The sequence below is a fragment of the Rhinoraja longicauda genome, chromosome 10, assembly GCF_053455715.1.
Source record: "Rhinoraja longicauda isolate Sanriku21f chromosome 10, sRhiLon1.1, whole genome shotgun sequence".
NCBI lineage: Eukaryota > Metazoa > Chordata > Chondrichthyes > Rajiformes > Arhynchobatidae > Rhinoraja > Rhinoraja longicauda.
Window position 1 is genome coordinate 39439364 of NC_135962.1, and position 20536 is coordinate 39459899.

Genomic DNA, 20536 nt, shown 5'->3' on the forward strand with positions numbered 1-20536 from the left:
GGAATATGGGAGGAAACTGCAGCACCTGGATAAAGTCCACGTGGTCACAGGGAGAACGTGCAAACGGCCAACCAAGTCCGCGCTGACCAACGATCACCCCGTACACTAATTCTATCCTCCACACTACAAACAATTTTACTGAAGCCAAATAACCTTCAAACCTGTACCTGTTTGGAATATGGGAGGAAACCTGAGCATTCAAAGAAAATCCACGTGGTGTCAGGGAGAGCGTGCAAACTTCGCACAGACAGCAACCATAGTCAGTATCGAACCTGGGTCTCTGGCGCTGTGAGGCTGCAGCTCTACAGCTGTGCCTCTGTGCCTTCTCTGTGTTACCATCACTGGGCATGGAAAGGCAGACAGCGGGTGCCTGATATAAATGTCTCTGCCCTGATAGTTGACAAGCGTTGTAGATTTACATGGCGACATCAGAGCCTCTGCTTTATTATTTCACCTCCTCGTCCTTTGATCCGCTTAAAACATGAAGCAATTTCACATGCTGTTAGTTTCCAAATTGACAGAATCGTGGCAGTTTTCAGACATCATCAGTTCATGATGGGCTTACAGCAAACCTAGTTAAATATAAGGGATCCCTATGGAGACTTGCTATAAACATAAAATTAATAATCTGTTGGAGTATAAAATTTAAAAACTGTACTGGCCTGAGCCATCCATTTACTTTCTATCATACCTGACATATTTTGTTTTACAAAGGATGCCAATTCACATGCAAAATATTAATGTTGGAAAGCTAAAAGCCTAAAGGAAGACACCATTTTCATTACCCCATTAATAAACTCAAAGTCATAATCAATTATCTATTTTGTCTTTTGTTTTTTCTCCCCAGTATTTTGTAATGTAAAATATAAGTGAATTTATGATACCAAGGACTTGGGGAAATTGGCCTAACAATATTAAAAAATATAGCTATCCAAATTAACAGCGGAATCATCTTAAACTATTACAATTAATGATAGACTTTTTCACTCTAACACACATTCCTCTTATTCTCTTGCTGAATGTGCTGTCTTTAAATAAATTATGAAGTTGGGTCTTATCGGCTCTGTATATCTTAGTTTTGATAAGCCACATTTAAATTCATTGCATGGTTTTATTTTTGATCCGCTTAAAACATGAAGTGTATTCATTGGTCTTGTGGCCTGGGAATATCCGGTAACAAATTGCACCTATCCAAAGAAATAAAGAGAATGTTAGCCTTGGTCTGGGCCACTTCATTGTTATCTCAATGTAAAGGACTGACTTCAGACAATGAAGTGATTGCTGTAATTGCAATCAAATGTCACGCCAGCTTACATTACCATGGATGAGAAGTAACCATTCAGCAGAAGAACAGAATAGAGAACCAGTGAAACCAAACTCCAAACCAATTGCTCTATTCTGGATTCTATAATCATAGTCAGGGAAAAATATTCAAGGAGGTACCACCATCTCCCTTGAAGAAGTGTAGCATCCTTACTGATGCATAGGAAAATCTGGTTCACAATTACTAATAATAATATATTCCTTTATTCTTCCCACACTGGGGAAATTTACAGTGTTACAGCAGTAAAGTGGATAGCAAGAGAGCAAAAGATCATTCATTATAAATACAAGATACATAAATTGTCATCAGTTTTCTGTGTGTTCTTAGCTGTAATTGTTGACTCATCTGCTGGGAGCAGTGCTGGTTGTGCAGTCTCACAGCAGCGGGAAGGAAGGACCTCCTATACTCAAAGTGGGGAAGGAAGAATCAGGACAATATTGAGAGATATCAGCTGGGAAGAAACTGTTCCTGAATCTGGAGTTATGTGTTTTCACAATTCTGTACCTCTTGCCTGATGGAAAAGGGGAGAAGAGGAAGTGACCGGGGTGAGACTGGTCCTTAATTAGGCTGGTGGTGTTGCCAAGACAGCATGAAGTGTAGATTGAATCAATGCAAGGGAGGTTAGTTTGTATTATGGTCTGGGCTACATCCTCAACCCTGTTATTTCCTGCGGTTTTGGATAGAGCTGTTCCCTAACTATGCTGTGATGCACCCCAGTTAAAATGCTTCCTACAGCACATCTGTAGAAGTTGGTGAGGGTTGTTGGGGACATGCCAAATTTTCTAAGCCTTCTACGGAAGTAGAGGCATTGGTGGACTTTCTTGGCGATAGTTTTGATGTGGCTGGTCCAGGACTAATTGCCCGTGATATTTATTTCTTAGAACTTAAAGCCTTCAACCATCTCTACTTTGGTGCCATCAATGTATACCGGGCTGTGTGTACTCCTTTGCTGCCTGAAGTCAATCTCATTTGTCTTGCTGATATTGACATTAAGGGAGAGGTTGTTGTCTTGGCACCATGTTACGAGGTTCCCGATCTCCTTTCTGTACTCGGTCTCGTCATTATTTGATATCCGACACACTCTGGTGGTGCCATCTGTGACCTTGTAAATTGAGTAGGATTGGTATTTGGCTGCACAGTCGTGAGTGTATAAAGGGTATATATATAGTAGGAGGCTGAGAATGCATCCTTGCACGGCACCAGTCTCGAGGATTAACATAGAGGACAATGGGTAAGAAAATAACTGCAGATGCTGGTACAAATCGAAGGTATTTATTCACAAAATGCTGGAGTAACTCAGCAGGTCAGGCAGCATCTCAGGAGAGATGGAATGGGTGACGTTTCTGGTTGAGACCCTTCTTCAGACTGATGTCAGGGGGGCGGGACAAAGGAAGGATATAGGTGGAGACAGGAAGATAGAGGGAGAACTGGGAAGGGGGAGGGGAAGAGAGGGACAGAGGAACTATCTAAAGTTGGAGAAGTCAATGTTCATACCACTGGGCTGCAAGCTGCCCAAGCGAAATATGAGGTGCTGTTCCTCCAATTTCCGGTGGGCCTCACTATGGCACTGGAGGAGGCACATGACAGAAAGGTCAGACTTGGGAGTGGGAGAGGGAGTTGAAGTGCTCAGGCACTGAGAGATCAGGTTGATTAAGGCGGACTGAGTGAAGGTGTTGAGCGAAACGATCGTCGAGCCTGCGTTTGGTTTCGCCGATGTAAAGAAGTTGACATCTAGAGCAGTGGATGCAATAGATGAGGTTGGAGGAGGTGCAGGTGACCCCCTGTCTCACCTGGAAAGACTGTTTGGGTCCTTGGATGGAGTTGAGGGGGGAGGTAAAGGGACAGGTGTTGCATCTCCTGCGGTTGCAGAGGAAAGTGCCCGGGGATAGGGTGGTTTGGGTAGGAAGGGAAGAGTGGACCAGGGAGTTACGGAGGGAGCAGTCTCTGCGGAACGCAGAAAGGGGAGGGGATGGGAAGATATGGCCAGTGGTAGGTGACGGAAATGTTGGCGGATGATTTGTTGGATACGCTGGCTGATGGGGTAGAAGGTGAGAACGAGGGGGATTCTGTCCTTGTTACGAATGGGGGGAGGGGGAGCAAGAGCGGAGCTGCGGGATGTGAGAGCCTCATCTATAATGTAAGAGGGGAAGCCCCGTTTCCAGAAGAATGAGGACATCTCTGATGCCCTAGTGTGAAACACCTCATCCCGGGCGCAGATGCGGCGTAGACGGAGGAATTGGGAGTAGGCGATAGACTTTTTGCAGGAGACAGGGTGGGAAGAAGTGTAGTCCAGATAGCTGTGCAAGTCAGTGGGTTTATAGTAGATGTCAGTCACTAGTCTGCCTCCTGTAATGGAGATGGTGAGGTCCAGAAACGGGAGGGAGATGTCGGAGATAGTCCAAGTATATTTAAGGGCAGGATGGAAATTGGAAGTGAAGTGTATGAAGTCAGTGAGTTCTGCATGGGTACAAGAGGTAGCACCAATGCAGTCGTCGATGTAGCCGAGGTAGATTTCAGGGATGGGGCCAGTGTACGTCCGGAACAGGGATTGTTCAACGTACCCGACAAAGAGGCAGGCGTAGCTAGGGCCCATGCGAGTGCCCATAGCTACGCCTCTGGTTTGGAGGAAATGGGAGGAGTCAAAGGAGAAGTTGTTAAGGGTAAGAACCAGCTCTGCTAGGCGGAGGAGTGTGTTAGTAGATGGGGATTGGCTGGTTCTATGGTCGAGGAAGAAACGGAGGGCTTCGAGACCATCCTTGTGGGGGATGGAAGTGTAGAGTGACTGGACATCCATGGTAAAGATGAGGGAGTGGCGGCCCGGAAACCGGAAGTTATCGAGGAGATGGAGAGCATGTGAGGTGTCTTGGACGTAGGTGGGGAGGGATTTGACCAGGGGAGATAGGATGGAGTCGAGGTAGGTGGAAATAAGTTCGGTGGGACATGAGCAGGCAGAGACAATGGGTCTGCCGGGACAGTTCTGTTTATGAATTTTAGGTAGGAGGTAAAATCGGGCCATGCGGGGCTGGGGAACTATAAGTTTGGAGGCATTAGAGGGTAGTTCGCCGGAAATGGTGAGGTCCCTGATGGTGCTGATGATAAAGGTCTGGTGTTTGTCGGTGGGGTCATGGTCCAAGGATAAGTAGGAAGAGGTGTCTGAGAGTTGTCGTCTGGCCTCTACCAGACAGAGGCCAGACGACAACTCTCAGACTCTACCGGACTGAGGCCAGATGACAACTCTTATCGTCCACAGTAAACTGCTAAAAAAAATGGACTTCTCTTTCACTCAAGTGGTTGATTACCATATTGTCAGTTGCACAGACCACATCTCACATTCATAGAAACTAATGAACAGAAATGTCCGCGCATCAATTATTCGGATACCTTGGGATTTTATCCAGTGTTGCCCATTGTGGTGTGCTCAAGATTGATCTTCAGTTCCTGGCAGCTCCAGACTAATGCTGGAAGCTTGGCAATCTTACTTGGCTGTAGAAGGATGCTTGGAAGGCAAACATGAAGCCACACAACAGCAAAAACAAAGCACACCACATTTTCACATCAGTGAGTTCAGTAGAATGCTGGACAGTTAATTTCATGTTGTCTGCACTTATGTCAAATTGGCCTCATTTTTCTCTGTACATTGAGATAACATTGGCAGAGAAAGGTATTGTTTATCTCATCCAACTCTTCCATTACTTTGAATTGAACATTATTTTTGTCAAGTTGTGTTAACGTTAGCTAAAATAGGCCGAATAAAGCAAGGATTCAGTGTACATTGAGATACAAGGAACTTGCAGTACAAAAGAAATACAAAGTGCTGAAGTAACTCAGCAGGGCAGGCAGCATCTCTGGAGAACATGTGAAAGGTGATGTTTCAGGTCGAGACCCTTCTTCAGACCGAATATGTTGGGGGGTGGGGGAGAAAGTGAGAAGAGAAGAGGGGCAGGCAAATGCATAGCAAATGATAGGTAAAGGATGTTTTTGATTGTCAGATGGTTAGACAAAGGCCAGAGATGAAAAGGCGGGAAATGTAAGAGGTGTGTATTTTGAAGTCAGAGGAAGAAATATAGGTGGAAGATTTGGGGGAGGGGGAAGGATTTTTTTTCTAAATTCCTTCCTTCCCTCTTCCCTGTGTCTCACCTGGATTCACACACATTTTTCCCTTTTGTCCTTCCGTCCCATTCCACCTACATTAATTGCTCGGACTTCACAATTCTCACCTTTTCTATCCTTATCTCCCACTTTTTGTCTTTTCATCTCTGGACTGTCCAACCATCTTCCAATTAACCCCCCCCCCCCCCCCCCCCTCACCTGTATCCACCTATCACTCGCCATGCTTTGTCCTGCCACCACCTCTCTTTCGGCTTTCTCCCCCCTTCCTCCTCCCACCGCAATACGTCTGAAGAATGGTCTGAACCGAAATGTCATGTATCCATGTTCTCCAAAGATACGGCATCACCTGCTAAGTTACTCCAGCGCTTTGTGTTTTTACATTGGGAGCTATTTCTATAAATCATGGATAATATTAGGAGGTAACACCATGGCTTTTTTTAAAATAGTTTCCGAGTCTGTTATTCAGTAAGAAGGACTCACAATAATTTGCTTTGCATTTTCCTATGTTTAGTTTAGTTCAGAGATACAGCATGGAAACATGCCCTTCAGCCCACCGAGTCCGCACCGACCAGTGATCCCCACACATTAACACCATCCTACACAAACATGGGACAATTTATACTTATACCAAACCAATTAACCTACAGAACTGTACAACTTTGGAGTATGGGAGGAAACCGAAGATCTCGGAGAAATCCTACGCGATCACGGGGAGAACGTACCATCTCCGTATAGCCAGCACCCTTTGGCGAGATTGAATCCGGGTCTCTGGCACTGAAAATGCTGTAAGGCAGCAACTCTACAGCTGCGCCACTGTGCCTCCCCATGAATATGAACGTATTGTCATTCATTCCGCCATTTTGTTAAGTCCCTCTTTTTGTGCTACCTGACCTTTTCTATGACCTTTGTAACTGCGCAACATGTGACACAGTATAATACACTATCGATTATTATGACATCCATCCCTTATCAAACAAATAAAGTATTTCCTTATCATCATATTGTGAAGTGAATCAGATATAAACTCCGTACAGACAGCATCCGTAGTTGGGATCGAACCTGGGTCTCCGGCGCTGCAAGCACTGTAAGGCAGCAACTCTACCACTGTGGCACCGTGCCACCCTGTTGTAAAATGGGGACAATTAGCCCATTGAGTCCATGCCGGGTCTCCTAGCAATCCCTTAAATCTAATTTCCCCAATTGCTTCTCAATAATCAGTCTGAAGAAGGGTCTTGACCCGAAACGTCACCCATTCCCTCTCTCCTAGATGCTGCGATTTGTACTAGCATCTGCGGTTATTTTCCTACATTTCTCTCCCACATGCCCATTATCCCCACCCTAGTTCTCCAACCATGCGTCAGTGCCGTGAATAATTTACAGTCAGCAATTAAACATATTAATTATCTTAAATGAGAAAATGAAAACATGAAATGATGTCTAACCATGGGTGCTTTAAATAATGATGACAATTCACATTTTCTTTATCCTTTTACTCATATATTTGGACATTTTTTAGAAAACGCAAATCACTTGGGTCACAGAAATGGAGTGACTTTCGATTTAATGTCAGAAGGTTTTGAGTTTACAGTGATCTGACCAAAGCATTTTTTATTGTAAATAAACATATGCTTGCAGCCAATTCATATTTATTTGTTGGTGGCGCAGATAGGGAAAACAAAATTCAATAGATACTTAACTCCAGCATGGATATTTGACGTGTGCGGTTATCCTTCTGTACAGATGCAGAAGATAGAGAAAAACAATTTTGAAAGCAGAATTTTGCAAGTACAAGTGGATGGTTGTATGAAGAAGCTGACTTATAAATTGAAATAGTCAGGGAGCCAAGCTTTGAAAGCGCTCTGAGAGAGTGGGCTGAAAAACTAATCTGCATAAAAAAATCTAAAAATAGATTTAAAAAAAGAACATTACCACTGTTGAGGAAATTGCAAATGTCATTTTCCAAATCTCAAACCTAGTTGAAAAAGAACAGGGGAGAATTACATTCAGCCCAGTTGCTGCGCCTTTTACAAACAAATATCACACTGAGGAATTCTAAGCATCAGGGACGAGCTAATCCACACCATTAGCTTCCTGGGTGTGACTATTCTAATGATTCCAAATACAAGAAGATTGCAGCTGTAAATATCAGCGAATTGTTTTTAATTTTTACTCAGTTGCATATCGTATGTTTTAGATTATATTTTAATGCTTAAACTAAACAAAAATCTTAAATACTGAGAAACGAGTTCTGCACTCAAAATTGTGAATTATATTTGCGTTCAAAAAAGTGACTATTTTATGAGGAATAGTGATAAATCCATACTAGAAATGTTGTCAATGTGCATTGGGGGAAAAAAAAAAATCGGATGGAAATCTATGGTTTGCATTTTGCTGTAGGATTTGGTAATCAATTAACTATTGCTGAATGGCAGTCTGAACTAAATGTGTGCTCTGCCAACTCAGCAGCTCAGGATACTATTTTGTAGAACTCAGAGATTCTTTGAGCACCGAAAGGAGGTGCAGTTAAAGGCACCTAAATTGTTAGGTGGGCCTCACAAGGTAAAGACACATCTTCAGCACTTGAGCCTTAACATTATGTCAAAGTATTTAAACCCACATGAGTGGAGCCCAGACATTTTATCAGTTCAGTCAACTGCTGCAGAAAGACATCATCATTACAGGTTTGTCATAAATGGTGGCTTAACCTTCATACTTGTTAACAAAGCAGTTTCCGTGAGAATGTCTGAGGGAAAATTATGGGTATCCAGTAGTTTGATTGACACCAATGAGGCTTTGCAACCGTGGGGCCTGAATTTACTCTGCGGGATATGTGAATTAATTTTATAATGCAGCTATTTTCTCCCCAGCTCAAGAGGACATGTAAACTGCTACAACCATTATCCCAGTCCAAAAGGCCTTTGGCAGTTCCTCTGTCCTCATCAAAGTCATAAATCATGCCTTGAATGATTGCAGACACAGCCCCAAAGGTTTATACTTCTAGATTCCATATTACTTTCAGCAACCATTTGCTCACTTGTTTATTTGTGACACTCTTTCTTAAACCCCTTTACATTTTCATCTCTTCAAGGAATCCTAATGATCACTGCTTTTAGGGCGGCACGGTGATGCATTGGTGAAGTTGTTGCCGTACAGCACCAGAGACCCTGATTTGTTCCTGAATATGGATGCTGTCTGTACGAAGTTTGCACGATCTCTCTGGGACCACATAGATTTTCTTCGAGTGCTTTGGTTTCCTCCCACATTCCAAACACCTACAGGTTTGTAGGTTAATTGGCTTCAGTAAAATTATCCGTAGTATGTAGGATAGAACTAGTGTACGGGGTGATCATTGGTCAGCGCGGACTTGGTGGGCCGAAGGGCCTGTTTCCGTGCTGTGACTCTAAAGTCTAGAGTAAAGTAAAGTCTAAAACACAACAAATGCCAAAAATAATAGACTGAAGAAAACCTTTCAGAAAAAAGCAATACCCAGAAAATATAAGAAGGAAAATGCAAGTCCACAGATGGGATAGGGGTGGTTGCTGAGATGGTCAGTGAAGGGGTCCATTCCTTCTGCCTCTTTCACAGGGCTTTTCTGTGCTCCAGATGCATAGCCCCTCTGGAGAAAAAAAAAACTGCTGGAGGAAATCAATTGGTCAGGCAGCATCTGTGGAGGTAAATGGGCAATCCCAAACAGTTTTGGGTCAAGATCTTTCTTCTGGACTGAGGGGAGGGGAGATAGTCTGTATAAAGAGATGATGGCGAGAATGAACTCCTGCATCAGAAATGACCTGGATCCACTTCAAGTTGCCTACTGCCACAAATGGTCAACAGCAGATGCTATCTCGCTGGCTCTCAACTCTGCCCTGAACCATCTGGATAACTGGAACCCTGGACAACACATACCTTTGTATGAATATGAACACCCCCATTGTTCTCTTTAATTACTCCTGTCAAAATGGACAATTCATACTCATCTACTTTATATTCCATTTACCAAATTTTTGTCACTTATCTGCATATCTACTTATCCCTTTGTAGCCTTTCTATGTCCTCTTTACAATTTACTTTTCAACCAATCAGCACATTGAGCTGATAGTGTTGGTGTGGTAGAGAGACACAAAATGGACCCCAGTCTGAAGAAGGGTTCCGACCCAAAACGTCACATCCCTTTTCTTCGGAGATACTGCCTGACCCGCTGAGTTACTTCAGCATTTTGTGCTAACTTTGATATAAACCAGCATCTGCAGTTCCTTCCTGGCACACCATTTGTTACAGATTTTCCAATCAGGAAAAGGCTCATTTATGTCTACTCTCTGTTCCCTGATACCAAGCCAATCTTCTATTGACACCAATATGTTGCTCCACTGTTATTTTCTGCAATGACCTTTGACGTGGCACCTTATCAAAAGTCTAAGTATGATACGCCTACTAGTTTCTCCAAATAAATTGATTAAATATGAGTTCCAAAAATGCATCAAAATGTTCTCTTTCTCTGTTAAGTTTTGTTCAAATTTGAATTTAATCTCCCAGTATCTAAATCTATATTTCGTTTTAGTTTAGCTTCAGAGATGCAGCATAGAAACAGGCCTTTGGCTGACCTAGTCCACACGGTCCAGCAATCACACGAGTTCTATCCTACACACTAAGGATAATTTACAGAAGCCAATTTACCTACAAACCTGCATGTCTTTGCAACGAGGGAAAAAACTAGAGCACCCAGAGAAAACCCACATGGTCATCGGGCGAGCATGCAAACTCCACACAGACAGTGTACAAGGCCAGGATCGAACCTGGGTCTCTGGCAACTGTAAGGCCGCAACTCTACCGCTGCAGGACTGTGTTGAACTCTTGTCCACTTATTTAACCTATCTATATATCGATATCACTCGGTATCTTTTCTATATCCACTTCAAAATTAACTTTCCAACCTACCAACACATTGAGCAACAATGGTTTTAGTGCCTTGATCCAAGTCATTTATATAAATTGAAAACTTTTAAGTTCTAGCCCATTCCCTGTGGCACATCATTTATTACATTTTTTCAATCAGGAAAAGGCTCATTTATGTCTACTCTCTGGTCCCTGTTAGCCAGCAAATCTTCCATTCACACCACATATGTTGCTCCTGTATCATGCCCTGTTATTTTCTGCATTGACTTTTGATGTGGCACATTATCAAATGCCTTCTGGAAGTCTGTCTTCTTGTTTCTCCAAATAAATTGGTTAAACATGCATCAAAAATGCATCAAAAAGTTATTTTTCTCTGTTGAATTTTGTTCAAACTTGAATTTATGCTTCCTCTACCTAAATCCATATCTACCGCAGTTTTATTTAAATTAAGACCACACTGTTTAACATTGGTTGGATGCGTACTTTAACCGTTGTATTGCAATCAGATACTTGCAACCAGAACTCCGCCTCTCTGACACCTGCAAATCAGTATTCAACCCCATGCTTCAAGGAAATTGCAAGTGAATGTTTACATCGAGGTAGAGTCTGTGTGCGAAGTGTTGTGAGTCTTCTCGCCACCTCACTAGAGTTCAAGACTTCAAGAGTGTTCAAGGGTTCAACAGTGTTTCATTGTCATATTTACCGAAATGGAACAATGACATTCTTGATTGCAGAGCATAACAAATCTGTAAACGCAGTACTCAATTAATAACATAATAAGCAAAGAAAAGATGTTCAAATTTAAAAAAACTAATATTAGAGCTAAACAAACCAAAGGCCGGTAGTCACTCTTGCAACCAAGACAGTCCATAGTTTGTAGTTTAGTTAGTGTTTGTAGTGTTCAGTAGCCTGATGGTTGTTGGGAAGAAGTTGTTCCTGACTCCAATACTTCTTCCCAATGGTAGGGGTGAAATGAGAGGTGTGGGTCCTTGATGATGTTGGCTGCCTATTTGAGGCAGTGCCTCCAAAAGGCCTCCTAGATGGTGGGGAGGTTCATACCTGTGACGCAGTGATCACCACTTTTTGTAATCTCCATTGTTCTTGTGATCCCCTTAATTCCTGGGCATTCGAGTTGCCGAACCAAATGTGATGCAAGTTGGTGTAAGGACCACCTGGGTCTATATGTGGGACGGCACGGTAGCGCAGCGGTAGAGTTGCTGCTTTACAGCGAATGCAGCGCCGGAGACTCAGGTTCGATCCTGACTACGGGTGCTGCAATGTAAGGAGTTTGTACGTTCTCCCCGTGACCTGCGTGGGTTTTCTCCGAGATCTTCGGTTTCCTCCCACACTCCAAAGACGTACAGGTATGTAGGTTAATTGGCTGGGTAAATGTAAAAATTGTCCCTAGTGGGTGTAGGATAGTGTACGGGGATCGCTGGGCGGCACGGACTTGGTGGGCCGAAAAGGCCTGTTTCCGGCTGTATATATATGATAATGCCAATCTTGAAGAAACAGTGCACCGATTGATTAACTGTGGCTGGTGGCTGCTCCACTGAGCCAACCAACTGCGAAGTGGCACATTAAGTGAAAGAATGAGGGGATAATGCCCCACGTACAGGAGTATACAGAAAGGCAATGGGTAATAAGATATTTATGAGCTCGTGAGCAGCATGATGGGAAGTTTTACTTTCCCCAGCTTTTTGACTGCCTGCAGTGAACTTTCCCAATATGCAGTTCCGTTGATTAGCTTTCATACAAAATACACACTGCCACCTGATTATTACGTTTGCACTGGGCCTGACATTAGGAGGAACACACCATTTTCATACCTAAGTGGCCTCTACAAAAAGAAACTGCTGCAGTCTGCAGAAATCTGAAAAAATATATAGTGTACGCTGAAAATACTCCCTTGCAGAATACCTCCATTAGGTCTACATAGGTGATGCCCTGACTTCCAGTTTCCAACCACTCCATCCCTTTCCCTCTCTGACATTTATGTCTTTGGCCTCGTAAACTGTTCCATCGAAGATCTATGTGGATTCAAAGGATATCATATCATGCTCAGACGAGATACATTCCAATTTCTGGACTCTGCATTGAGTTCAAAAGCTACAGACAATAAACAATTCCAGACATCTACCACACATTTCCAGCAGTCATAGTTTCTTTTCCTCTCTACCAGCAACTGCAGATTGCATTCATTTCATGAATACCTCCTCTTCACATATTTTATTATTTTCGAGCCTTTACCACCTTCTTTCAACTGGGACCACCATGGCTGCTGTTATTCAGTCTTTACCATACTGCCATGACGTACACCTTCCGTTTTGTTCTCTGCACTCTTCCCCTTCCTCTGCAACCTAGAAAATATTTTATCTCCAACGTTCCAGTTCTGAGAAAGGGTTTTCAAACTGAAATATCAACTCTGTTTCTCTGTCCACAGATTTTGAATATGATCAGCATCCACCGGCTGCACCAGAAGGATGTCATCTACTTCAGATTGGATTCTAGCTCACTCCTGCTCACTCTGCTCTATTGCAACAGCAGGCTGAATATCATGGACCATAGAGCAGTACAGTGCAGGAACGAGCCCTTCGGCCCAGAATGTTTGTGCTGAATATGATGCCGAGCTGAAATGATCTCATCTGCCTGCACATGATCCATATCCCTCTATTCCCTGCACTTCTATGTGTTTATTTGCTCCTGAATCCATCCTTCTCCCAAACTCTTTGACTGAAGTGTGAAATAACTTGCAAATTAAGAATAAATTTGTTTTTTGAATTTGAAGGATATACAGGTTTTAAGATACTGGTGCAGATGAATTCTGTTAAAAGCAAAGCTCCACTGATTCCATCAGACTGGAAGAATGTAGGCCATTTAGAACGGAGATGAGGAAGAACTTTTTCAGTCAGAGAGTGGTGAAGGTGTGGAATTCTCTGCCTCAGAAGGCAGTGGAGGCCAGTTCGTTGGATGCTTTCAAGAGAGAGCTGGATAGGGCTCTTAAGGATAGCGGAGTGAGGGGGTATGGGGAGAAGGCAGGAACGGGCTACTGATTGAGAGTGATCAGCCATGATCGCATTGAATGGCGGTGCTGGCTCGAAGGGCTGAATGGCCTACTCCTGCACCTATTGTCTATTGTCTATTGTCTATTGTCTAATGTAAGAGAGCTTGTGTATGGCACCCATAGAGAGCAGAGGTATTTTGAATGCTCATATTTAATTCAATCACATCGCATTTGGAAATGTAGCAGGATTTTCATACAGCACAAGAATGATTAAAATCAAAGGTGTAGTGGCCTGGCGGAGGCCAGAGAAAAGGCAAGACGCCAGGCAGTTTTTAGTAAGATTCTTTTATTTGGCTGCGAGCTCCAGCCCACAGCGTAGTTCCCCTAGGGATGAGCCACGCCTCCCCCTGGTCTGGCTTTTAACCCCTTACGCCTGTCCGTCACGTACGCGCGCATCCTGGCGGACTTCCCGGACATTGTGGAAACCCACTTCTCCTCCTCCGCTCCCAAGCACGGGGTGCAACATCACATCCCCACCACCGGGCCACCCGTGCACGCCCGAGCGCGGCGTCTCGCTCCAGACAAGCTCCGTCTAGCTCGAGAGGAGTTTCGTCAGATGGAGTCAATGGGCATCGTGCGCCCCTCCGATAGCCCGTGGGCGTCACCACTCCACTTGGTCCCCAAGGCGGACGGGGGTTGGCGACCGTGCGGGGACTATCGGCGCTTAAATGACGCGACCGTTCCCGACAGGTACCCGGTTCCGCACATCCAGGACTTTAATGCCCACCTGGCCGGAGCATCCGTGTTCTCCAAGGTGGACCTTGTGCGCGGATATAATCAAATCCCGGTCCACCCCGATGACATCCCCAAGACTGCCATCATCACCCCGTTTGGCCTATTCGAGTTCCTACGGATGCCGTTCGGGTTGAAGAACGCCGCACAGGCCTTCCAGCGGCTTATGGACTGTGTGTGCCGTGGCCTAGAATTCGTCTTTGTGTACTTGGACGACGTACTCGTGGCCAGCCGCTCGAGGCAGGAGCACTGCACCCACCTCCGCCAGCTGTGTAAACGCCTCAGCGAGTACGGTTTGTCAATTAATACTTCCAAGTGCCGTTTTGGGGTGACGGCCATCGATTTCCTCGGCCATCGGGTGACCCCACAAGGGGTGGTACCTCTTCCGGACAGGGTCGAAGCTGTCCGCCGTTTCCCCCGACCGACCACTGTCAAGGGCCTGCAGGAATTCGCCGGGATGGTCTCGTTCTATCACCGCTTCCTGCCGTCGGTAGCCCGAACTATGCGCCCACTCTTCCACCTCATGGCTGGTCGCCGCAAGGAGGTCGAGTGGGACGACGAAGCAGGAGCGGCCTTTGAGCAGGCTAAGGAGGCCCTGGCCAGGGCCACGATGCTCGTCCATCCTAAGGAGGATGCCCCAACCGCCCTGACCGTGGACGCTTCTGAGGTGGCGGTCGGTGCGGTGCTAGAGCAGCACATCGACGGGTGTTGGCGGCCACTCACCTTCTTTAGCAGGCACCTCAGCGGGGCCCAACGGCATTACAGCGCGTTCGATCGGGAGCTCCTCGCCCTCTACCTCGCGGTACGCCACTTTCGGGATAGTGGAGTGAGGGCTCTTAAGGATAGCGGAGTGAGGGGGTATGGGGAGAAGGCAGGAACGGGGTACTGATTGAGAGTGATCAGCCATGATCGCATTGAATGGCGGTGCTGGCTCGAAGGGCTGAATGGCCTACTCCTGCACTTATTGTCTATTGTCTATTGTCTATTGTCTAATGTAAGAGAGCTTGTGTATGGCACCCATAGAGAGCAGAGGTATTTTGAATGCTCATATTTAATTCAATCACATCGCATTTGGAAATGTAGCAGGATTTTCATACAGCACAAGAATGATTAAAATCAAAGGTGTAGTGGCCTGGCGGAGGCCAGAGAAAAGGCAAGACGCCAGGCAGTTTTTAGTAAGATTCTTTTATTTGGCTGCGAGCTCCAGCCCACAGCGTAGTTCCCCTAGGGATGAGCCACGCCTCCCCCTGGTCTGGCTTTTAACCCCTTACGCCTGTCCGTCACGTAACGAGGGGGCTGACCCAAGGAGTGGCCTGATCCGCCACAGGACCCCCCCCCAAGAACCGAAGGTACAAAACGGACAGGAGGGCGCACGAGGCGACCAGCCCGGGTGCGCACCATGACCGGCGCAGGGACCGGCGACTGAGGAGAGGCATAAGGAACAGCAGGTTCTGCTTACTAAAATGGCTCGTTTGCGTACTACACTTCAGTATAGGCGATTTCAACAGAGTGGTCCCATCTTGTTCCTCTTAGTATCTTTGGTCTGCATCACCAGGAGTTTTTCCATTATTCTTGTTGGGTTAAGAAATGATTGAAAGTAACTTCTGGTTGCATTGGCTAGCTTTATACTATTATGCCGTATCAACCAGTCACAGGTGGAACTAATTCAAGTTTCAAACACAATACGGGAACAGAAGAAAGTAGAAGCAGGAGTTCATCACCTAGCCCTTCATACCTGCCCCAGCATTCAATATGATCAGAGCTGATCATGGTTCGAGGTGCCTGTACAATATCAGTTACACTTCAGTATACATTTAAAATAGGGAATGAATATCTTCCCTAGCTTTTTTTAACAGATTATTTTGTGCTTTAGAAATGATTTTTCAAACAGGCTAGCAAATCTGCTGATTGAGTTTGTGATGGGATTTGCAATGCTTTCTGCCCTTCTGCAATTTTAGATAGATTTTGCAAGTAAATTCATTGTAAAACCCAAATATCAATTTAATAAATCTTTCACATCAAGGGATATTTCAGATGCAGAAATACAATTCGTTTGGTTGATATCGGATCATTTTGGATAAAAGGGTGCTACAGTTAAGTCATGATTTGATCCTATATTACTTTAATATATATCTAAAATATAAACTTGGTTGAATTAAATTCAAAGTAATGCAATTTATTTCCCACCGTGGCCTGTCAATTATGTACATCAAGATACCATAATTAATCTCTTTTTATTTACTGAACTCTTAAAAAGATTTGCTCCTGAATCCATCCTTCTCCCAAACTCTTTGACTGAAGTGTGAAATAACTTGCAAATTAAGAATAAATTTGTTTTTTGAATTTGAAGGATATACAGGTTTTAAGATACTGGTGCAGATGAATTCTGTTAAAAGCAAAGCTCCACTGATTCCATCAGACTGGAAGAATGTAGGCCATTTAGAACGGAGATGAGGAAGAACTTTTTCAGTCAGAGAGTGGTGAAGGTGTGGAATTCTCTGCCTCAGAAGGCAGTGGAGGCCAGTTCGTTGGATGCTTTCAAGAGAGAGCTGGATAGGGCTCTTAAGTGGGGGGGGGGGGGGGGGAGATTGGAAAAGAGATTGGGCAGGACAAAGCCTGGCAAGTGATAGGTGGATATAGGTAGGATGGGGGTGGGGGGGTGTCCGATTGGGAAGACAAAGGCTAGAGATAGATAGAACACATAAGGGTGACAAAGAGGGGACAAAGGGGGACAAAAGTGTGTCAGATAACATAGAAACATAGAAAATAGGTGCAGGAGTAGGCCATTCAGTCCAAGCCGGCACCACCATTCAATATGATCATGGCTCATCATCCAGAATCAGTACCCCGTTCCTGCTTTTTCTCCATATCCCTTGATTCCATTATCCCTAAGAGCTAAATCTAATTCTCTCTTGAATATATCCAGTGAATTGGCCTCCACTGTCTTCTGCGGCAGAGAATTCCACCGATTCACAACTCTCTGAGTGAAAAAGTTTTTCCTCATCTCAGTCCTTATTCTTAAATGGTAAGGAGAGAAGAGGAGTGAAAGAGGAGTAAAACATAAAGCCGGGGAGAGGGATATAGGTGGATGGAGAGGGAGTTGGAAGTATTTGTACTTTTTGGCCTGAACATTAGAGCAGAGCATCCCAGCATGACTAGGAGCACTGATGGCAGGACAAGATAATGACAAACAAATTAACAATGAAACACACTGTATCCAAGAAGAGCAGTATCATCACAGATGGTAACAGTGTTCATTATTTTCAGCAGCTACTCGAGCCTCAGCTTGTAAATGACAAACACATATTGATGGATTCTATTTTTGCTTCAACCAGTGCTTCCTCTTGAGCAACTAATTACCTCAGCCATCACCATTTGATCATTTATTTCTTCACGTAAGTTTGCTATCTCGTAAAAATGGAAACAAAAAATGAGATGTTAGGAATGATTAAATCAGCAATAACGTGGTTACTTCTTGGGTCTAGCTCGGATAATACGACTGCTGTATACTGCTACAAAAAAATGCATCTAAATGGATTCATTTGCTTTGTAGGATACCACTAAAAAAGGAATTCCCCATGGGCATTTTTAGCCACAACCAATATTTTAACACAGTTACATATACAGGACAGGCTGGGGTCAATACTGCTAATTGAACTGAAAAAAAGACAGATAGAAAGGTTAATATCAGCACTGCTAAGATGAAGTCAGATACGTACCTTGTGAAACATAAGGAGAGACAGCTAGAGAGGTTCAGTGAATGAATACTTTGCCGAGAATGAACTTATGTGGGACATCGGTGGTCTTTTGCCTTTTTTGGTTTATTTGGTTGGACATTCATTTCACCTTGTTTCACCAGTCGCAGTGTGATTCCAATTGAAATGAATGTTCTGAAGGCAACCTATATTCAGACCCAATGGGATATTTGCCAACCAGAGCATTTGCTCAAAGTTGCAGCATCTGCAGTGCCTTGCGTCTCCACAGGGTAACCAAGCTCTTTCGTTTTGTTTTAAGTTTCGAGACGCCTTTGGCCCCCCCAAGTTGATGCCGACCATCGATGACCCGTTGACACTAGTTCTATGTTATCCCACTTTCTCATCCACTCCCTAACCACTCAGGGCAATTTACAGAGAGCCAATTAAGCTACAAACCCGCACGTCTTTGTGATTGTGGGAGGAAACCAGAGCACCCAAAGGAAACCCACACGATCACCGGGAGAACATGCAAACTCCATACAGGCAGACAGCACCCAAGGTCAGGATCACCCTGGATCTCTGATGCTGTGAGGTGGCGGCTCTACCCACTGTGCCACTGTGCCACCCTTGCAACACTGTGCCACCTGGAAACTCTTAGAGTCCAATCCAGCATATTGCATTGATAATGTATGCCAATTGTATGACAATGTAGTTGAGGCCAGATCATTGGCTATATTTAAGAGGGAGTTAGATGTGGCCCTTGTGGCTAAAGGGATCAGGGGGTATGGAGAGAAGGCAGGTACAGGTTACTGAGCTGGATGATCAGCCATGATCATATTGAATGGCGGTGCAGGCTCGAAGGGCCGAATGGCCTCCTCCTGCACCTATTTTCTATGTTTCTATCTTTCTAATTGATCTGATCACAGTACTGCAAGGCCAAACCATTTTGCCAGCTGCCAAGACCAAACAAGACCATATTACTCCCAGCAGAGTTACCTTGGAACATCATTCTATTACTACTCAATCACAATGTACCTGGGCTTTACAAAACACATGTGTATGCACACTTGTTGTTAATTCAATTATAAGTATCAGTATAGAAGAGCTTTAAATTGGAACCAATAACAATGTTAGGCTCCGCATATGCATTTATGTATAAGTTGACTCATTCCTTTATGCTCGAGCAGATGTCATACAGTGATAGAGTCATACAGTACAGCAACAGGCCCTTCAGCCCAACTGGTTCATGCCGAACAAGATGCCCCATCTAAGCAAGTCTTATTTTCCCATATCTTGCACATATCTCTCTGAAGCTTTCCGTTCCATGCACCTGTACAAATGTCTTTTAAATGTTGTTATTGTACCTACCTCAACTATTTCCTTTGACGGCATGTTCTGTATACCTACCGAGCTCTGTGTGAAACAGTTACCCCTCAGGATCCTATTAAATCTTTTTCCTCTCACATTAAATCTATGCCCTCCAGTTTTTCATTACCCTGCCCTGGAAAAAATACTCTGTGCGTTCGCTGTATATATTCCCCTCATGATTTTATACACCACCATAAGATCACTCCTACAGTTTAGGCCCTCATGTTCTGGCCATATCCTCATAACACTTCTTTGCACCCTTTCTGGCTTTGTGGCATCTTTCCTATAGCAGGATGACCAAAACTGAACACAAGTCCAAGTCCACCCTTGTCAACGTCTTGTACAACTGTGACATAATGTCCAAATTTCTATACTCAAACTCCCTGACTGATGAAGGCCAGCATGCCAAAAACCATCTTCACCACCCTACCTAATTGCGATGCCACTTTTAGGGAACTACGTACTTGTACTCCTAGATCGCTTTGCCCCATAACTCTCCCCAGGCTCCTACCGTTCACTGTGAAGGTCCTGCTGTGGTTCAACTTCCCAAAATGCAGCATCTCACAATTATATAAATTATAATTGTACAGACGTACAGGTATGTAGATTAATTGACTGGGTAAATGTAAAAATTGTCCCTAGTGTGTGTAGGATAGTGTTAATGTGCGGGGACCGCTGGGCGGCGCGGACTCGGTGGGCCGAAGGGCCTGTTTCCGTGCTGTATCTCTAAATCGAAAAAAAAATCTAAACTCCATTAGCTATCCCACGGTCCACTTGTCCAGCTGAACAAGACCCCACTGCATTTCTTGAAGGAACTATGTACTCATCACTGTCAACAATACCACCTATTATAGTTTGATCTGCACACATACTAATCATGTCGTATATATTCTCATCCAAATCGTTGGTATGGATGACAAAATGCAACGGGCTCAGCACCGATCCCTGAGACACACCACTAGTCACAATTGAGTCATGTAGGCCTCCAGTAATAACTCAATCTGCCACTACCACTGATTGCTTCCTCCCACAAAGCCAATTCTGTATCCAGCTAGCTTACTTTCTCTGGATCCCCTGCAATCTAAACATTCATAACAGCCTACAATGTGGATCCTTGTCAAAGGCCTTCTGACATTGTTTTCCACATAGACAACATCTACAACCCTGCCCTTGTCAACCTTCTTAGTTACTTCTTTAAAACATTTAATCCAATTTGTGAGACATGATCTCCCACACACAGAACCATGCTGGCTATCCCGAAGCAACCTCTGTCTCTCCAAATACATAAAAGTCTTATCCCGCAAAGCCTCTCCAATAGCTTTCCTATCACAGTTGTTCGTCTTGTTGGTCTAT